Raw genomic sequence first — 6,000 nt, 5'->3', positions numbered from 1 at the left:
TTTATTCAAAGGCTCTAGTGGATTATCTGTGCGTGATTTATAGTACAAAAAACTTTTTTATCTCATACTGGTCATCATACAGGTTTTGCAGCCCCTCAGTTCAGCCTCTGTCTGAAACAGGCTGTTTTAGCTCCTGTCTCTTTAAGGCCCCCCTCCCAATAAGCCCACTCTGTTCTGATTGGCCAGTTCTTGGAAGCTGCACCTCAATAGATATTCACCAAGTGCAGAAGCTACATCAACAAACCATGAAACAAACAATAGTAGTAGGATTTCACTACTTTTTGTTGTTTTTTACTCAAAATGTCAACTTCTCAGATAATCTATACATGTTGGAGTCGAATCCGATCTGAAATTAGCAACTTAGCAACAACCTTAGCAATCAAAGCTATGAAACAGACATCTGTTTATTGGTATGCATTGGTATGACAAGCCGACGTCAGTTTGTCGGCGAGGTAGAGAGAAAACATCACAGATGAAGCGTTCAGTGCAGGCTGAAGCCCTGGCTTTTGGCTACATTTCTACATATGCTAACCTCAAGTTTTGGAACTTTGATGATACTTAACATAGATATCCAACATCATAACTGTATATAAATACAGAAAATTAGAAAAAGTAATATATCCCCTTTAAGCACAGTGGTGCTCTGAGCTAAATGCTAATGTTAGCATGCTAATATGCTCACAATGACAATGTAAACATGCTGATGTTTAGCAGCTGTCATGTTCAGCATGTTCATTAAATTTATAACAATTAATTCTGAGGGGGGCATGGACATCTGTCTAATCATTTGTCAAAACTGTTGCCAATTAATTTTTTTGTCAATTGACAAATTGATTAATCAACTGTTTTAGCTCCACTCTACACACACAAAATATGAATTACAATCTCATCTGTGGCACTACATTGTTAAACGTTCTCTCAAGAGAATTTATTTGAACTATTTGAAATAAAGGGAGCCAAAAAGATACTGTTGCCTTTTTCTAACATAATCACCTTTTTCAGATTAAGTACACGTAAGCAGAGGCCAAAGTCCCACCATCATGTCTTCATACCTGAGCTGAGGCTCTATCATAATGCTGTGATGAAATTCAGAGGCGCTTGCTCTTAGCATGTTAAACATAGCATGCATTGACATACCTTTGAAGATGCTCTGTATGTGATTCTGAAACTAATGAGATTGAGCTACACACAACATTACAAGGGGTTATTATTCAAATCATCAAAGCTCACATGTTTTACACCAAAGGCAGAACTAAAACAGTAAGTGATGATAGTTGTGAGCTCAAGGGTGTCATCATTTAGACATACAAACATAGATGTATTATTATTCAACTTGTGCAGCGGACTTACTTAGTAAACAACACTGGTCATAAATAACAGGCACACTCTGAGGTCAGAAATACAGTATGTACTGTTAATAATCCTCCAGGCTTCTTGAATGAACAGCTCATGATTTTCATGATCACAGAAACCTCAGTAGCCATTTTGTTGGACGTCGTGCCTTATGTGTCCAGCAGGAATGAACATCAGACCTTTGCACTGCAGTCACTTCAAACCATATCTAATCATTGGCATATTGATGAGAAAAGACAAGATTTAAGACCCAGGTTGAGTATCTGATGAAGCCTTTCATATGTAAAATACCAAATAAAAACAGTTTTTTCCCTGCTGGCAGTTTTCTTTGACTCAGCATGTTCGTGGAGAAGCTCTTCAGGAAGATGACCTCATATATTAACCTTTTATGACTCCTCTCATGCTGTGTTTACAAATCAAACTACAGGAATTAATGAAAGCAGAGCACCAGATTGAAGCAATAACTTGATAAATAGTTTGCTTTTTCCTATTTTCTACAGTGTACCTGTTATTATGAAAATATTTGTTGTATCAGTTACATCATTAATGTTGACAGGTATCCACCACCATGGTATTAAAATGCTTTTAGAATAGCATGTTCAAGGAAAAGGGGTTCTCCATGTATCTTCCAGCAAAATGCAGCTGAGCCAGGTACTTCTCAGTTCGAGGACAACAGACCTTCAGAGAACAGGGAGTGGAGCACACTGATTAATTTACAGCCTTTACACTAACGTTTCGAAACTACTGTGTTCTCATCAGAGTCAGTATGTTTAAGGAAGTTGGGATATTTTCCAAACTAAGTATATATCACAATATGGAAATGTGGGCAAAATCACATATGAAATAAACAAAACAATGTTCAAAGCAATCATACAGACTGCATAAAACAAAACTCATTTTGTTTGTTTGCTTGCTCAGAATCAGTAATTTAGACAATAGAAAACTGTAGGACAATAAGACGATATAATAATTAATGATCATAATATCCTTTATTTATATAGAACTTTACAAAAACAAGTTTACACAGAGCTTCACCGACATAAAACCAGAAAATACACAGTTTAGTTACAAATGAGAATAAGTTCAATGCAATCAAGAAATGGAAAAAAAAATCTTGCAGATAAAATTAATAAAAAACAGTTTAATCACATCATCATATTACGATTCTAGTGACAGTCGAGAAGCCACTGATGATGGCTTTCCTCTGAAATATGTTCCTGATCCTATAAAACGTCTCCAGGGCAGGAGTCCAGAGCCGCCCCCACATTAAATTGGCCTTTAGTAGGCTGCCAATTGGTAACAGTAAGAGACGTCAAATCAGAATAAGCTGAAACTCAATGGCACGTATCATTTTCTGGACCAAACAGTAGAAACTTTGGTGTAGTATCAAAGCAGTTCTGAGTAACATCTTCACTGTCTAGCACTGATCCAGCAGGATCCGTGAATACGTGAAGAAACATGCAGCGTCCCAACTTCTCCAGCACTTTATGTTATGACAGCAAGCTTCCTTGCCAGCGTACTCCTTGTGTGGTGCACAACATCTAGATCTATGCTCGTAACTAAACTCTATCTGCAGAGCTGCCCATTTTTGGAGGAATTGACTGAACTATCAGAGAAAACAATGGTAAACTGTTTTAAATTAGATTTCACTTCACGGTGCATTTATTGGCTCCCACTTACCTGGGAAGAATTTTAAGGCATGACTTTTATTAGAATAATAATTACTCAGGATATTACAATTGTTTCTTTTTCATTTCCTGAGTTAAAGCAGCTGAGTGAAAGAGGGTGAATCAGAGGAGATTAGTTTTCAGCAATGTCAGAGTGTTGAATATTCTCCAGTGTTCAATATGTTATCTGATCCTAAACCCTAAAAAGCTTTATTAGCTGATGGAAGATTGAGACGTCCCTGAGATAAACTGTTGCGTGTGCTATCTTATCACACATAATCCTGTCTGACGACTTTGGAGGCAGATGAATCCAACTGTCCTCAGCTCAGTTAATGCTTAAGTTTTAGAAGTATTAAATTATGATCTCACCGTTAAAAGAACTAACTACTTTGCCAGCAGGCGAAGACTGCAATCACATTATTTCCTCCACTGACTTTATGGAAAGTAGCGTGTGCCAAGGCATGTTGTCTATCAACAATAATCCATGTTCCAGGTCCAGCATATGTTCATAAATCTTCCAATGCAATCATCACTGCATTGAAGAGCTATAAGATAATCGGTGATAGTCCCACTGAGCTGGGCTGTTGTGGTAGCAAGTGTGGATCCAAATGTGAATTTACAAATTTATTTTTCTGCAGTGAAAAGACTTTGGAAAAGGCTTGAGAGTTGCTGGACACACAGGGATTATTGTCTTCAAAATCATTTTCAGTCATTTTCAATCATTATTAAACTTATTTACTACTGGTATCAAAATAAAGAGGCACATTATGAAATATTGTGTTATATTAGGAAAAAATATGTCACAGTAATTGCCTAATTTGTGAAAATAAGTCTTTTATAACCCTGTAGATAATTTACTTTTGAGCTGCATTGGTCAACTTTACGATTAAATTAAGTGAGGCTGTTTGCAGATTCCTCACTTTTGTAGCAGAACAGTTCTGCATATTTCCTCATGAATGACACCAAAATACAGACCAGATGTGGAGTGAAACTTGTGACTACTATTAGTACCCACAGGAGGTGCCATTGTCTTTCAACGGCTAATTACATGCTAAAGAATTTCACTGGGAAATAAGAATCTGGAGCAGACGCTAAATCAATAGACATTTTGTCTTATGAAAACAAGATCAGGTCAGCTTAATCAGAGGGAGTCAAACAAAGGAAATGAATAAAGAACATGACATCAAACTGCCTGGTGCCAGTCCATGCTCTGACATGTTATGTGAAAAAATCTGCACAGTGGTGAAATTGGAAAAAGGAAAACAAATCAGTTTAATAAGAAACAGAAATTCCCCTCAACAACCTTGGCGTTGCATAATGAATTGAAAGACAAATACAAAGTGGATTAGAGGCCTATGAGTGTTTCATAAGGAGTTTGTGTGTTTGGTTGTGATGCGGAGGTTCTCGTATATAGTGCAAGAACGAATTTGTTCCGTCCCTAAGGCACGCTGGAGTTTGGTGTTTAACTGTAAACATCCTGCTCTGTTTGACAAAGATGGACTCCACCTGTTGTAGGGATCAAACCAGCAGCCACATGACACTCTCCATACACTCATTTCATCTCAGCATGTGCTTTACAGGGCATCAAAACCAGATAAATGACTGTATGAATAGTCTGTCAAGAAATGTGTGTGAGCCTGGAATAGACTGATCTCGCTCCAGAAGAGAGAGTGGATTTTACAGCTGCAGTAAAAATCTTAATGAGACGTGTTGGACGTGTCAGGTTTGCTGTTAAACATTCAAAGTTCAGAAGAGTGAAAGTTATTGTCCAGAAATTGTTAAGCGACATCAACTTCTGCCGGGTGAAAACTCTCAACAGAAACGGAAACAAAAGGGTCCAGTCGTTTTCACACCTCATTGCGACCTATGCCAAGGAATTTATGCTCATATTCATTTGATATGATGAGTTATGCTAGTTATTGTTATTGGCAAGAGCTTCCTTTTCCTGGAGACCATCATTTTAAATCAGTTCCTGTTGGAGAACAACTCTACTTACGTGTAATTGTATCGTGTTGTTGTGTATTTTGAGTTGCTATGCTATTGCTGGGAACCATGCCAATATCTCCTCTAGAAAAACTACCTTTCCCCCCCCAAGTGTATCTGGTCATTTTGTGGCTTTAAACTGTAAAATGTTATAATAGAGATGTACCCTGCCTCAATTCATGCTGGGATAGGCTCCAGTACACCAGATTAAGTGAATAGATAGAAGGATGGATATAATGTAAATCAAGAGTTTGCTTTACTCACAGAGAATGTAATCCTTAAACTGATTAAAATATTCAAGATCAGCTCCAGACATGTTTTAAGACATATAAAAATACTCTTTGATTCATAATTTGTCTGAGTGTGTTGTCTGATGTTTTTTTCATTGAAAAAGAAAATTCAATTGACTGATTAGAAATTCTTAAAAAAACACATCTACCCCTTTACCTCATTAAAAATCCAAAATCTATTTGTAAATATTTAAATTTAAAAAAAGTTTAAACGCTGGACACAAGATTTCTCCTACTTAACTATAAAGTCCATTTTAGTGTGCAGTATGTGCACCAGAGGCTTCAAGTTTAGTTGTTGCCACAATTGGCTCAAAACTATGAAAAAAAGACAATGATGTCACAAATCACGCTCATAGGTACACACGTTAAACTCAGATTTTCGGTAAACACTGAGAAACTTTCCCCCTTCATCATGTGAATGTGAAACCAGCCTTCTAGTGTCAAACTCTGCAAATACGTCCTTCAACACAGTGAAGCTCAAACATTAAAATGAAGTAACAAGAAGCGATACACATTTTTGAGTGGAGGACGGTTTTAAAATAACCAAAACCTGACTCATAAATGTGTCTAATGTGCCTGTACTGTAAACATTATAATGCACAAGTAACGCAAAAGCTATATTCACTCCCTCGAGTTATTTGTAAAAATAGCCATGATGTTTGGTATGTGCAATGGGGTATGTGAAAATGTGTTATTGTTAAGCAGTT

The sequence above is a fragment of the Thunnus thynnus genome, chromosome 16 (assembly GCF_963924715.1).
Source record: "Thunnus thynnus chromosome 16, fThuThy2.1, whole genome shotgun sequence".
Taxonomy (NCBI): domain Eukaryota; kingdom Metazoa; phylum Chordata; class Actinopteri; order Scombriformes; family Scombridae; genus Thunnus; species Thunnus thynnus.
Note: the sequence above shows the minus strand (reverse complement) of the source record.